Source organism: Otolemur garnettii, unplaced genomic scaffold (genome assembly GCF_000181295.1).
Source record: "Otolemur garnettii isolate 467f Iridium unplaced genomic scaffold, OtoGar3 scaffold00121, whole genome shotgun sequence".
Lineage (NCBI taxonomy): Eukaryota > Metazoa > Chordata > Mammalia > Primates > Galagidae > Otolemur > Otolemur garnettii.
Window position 1 is genome coordinate 1,936,623 of NW_003852516.1, and position 517 is coordinate 1,937,139.

The 517-nt window shown below is 33.1% G+C and overlaps 1 non-coding gene across 1 annotated transcript; it reads right to left on the minus strand.

Annotated features, from left to right (window-relative positions):
• Nucleotides 1–44: 44 nt before the first annotated feature.
• Nucleotides 45–181, minus strand: LOC111727757. Its single transcript, XR_002775229.1, has one exon. It is a non-coding gene; the product is annotated as a small nucleolar RNA SNORA2/SNORA34 family (small nucleolar RNA).
• Between the last annotated feature and the right edge of the window lie 336 nt (nt 182–517).

The window sequence follows — 517 nt, forward strand, 5'->3', positions numbered from 1 at the left end:
AGACTACAAATATATACTAGCCTACATCTATCACCAATAACTCATACTGTTTCTTTCTAATGAATTGACCATTACATTTCCAAAGTTCTGAAATAGCCAACAGACCATAGAAAGATAATTCTTTAGGCACCTGCTTGAAACCAACAGCTTCAGCAAACTGCTGGCCTTGATTCAGGGCCAATTGAAAAGGTTTTAAAATCGTTGAGTTTTTCCTCTTTTTTTGCTGTTTTGTTTTGTGTTTTCTAATCCATCTGGAGTTGATTTTTTTTTTAATGTGATGTGAGATAGCAATCCAATTTTGTCTTTATATGGATGACTAGGCAGTTAGCTGGATACGAGCAGGGCAGGTGATAGATGTCGTTTTAATATCATTGAGTTTTCCTCTTTTCTTTCTTTGTTGTTTTGGGTTTTTTTTTCTCTTAATCCATCTGGAATTGATTCTTTTAATATGATGTGAGATAGGAATCCAATTTTGCCTTTATCTATATGAATGACTATTTCTTCCAGTTTTTTAAAT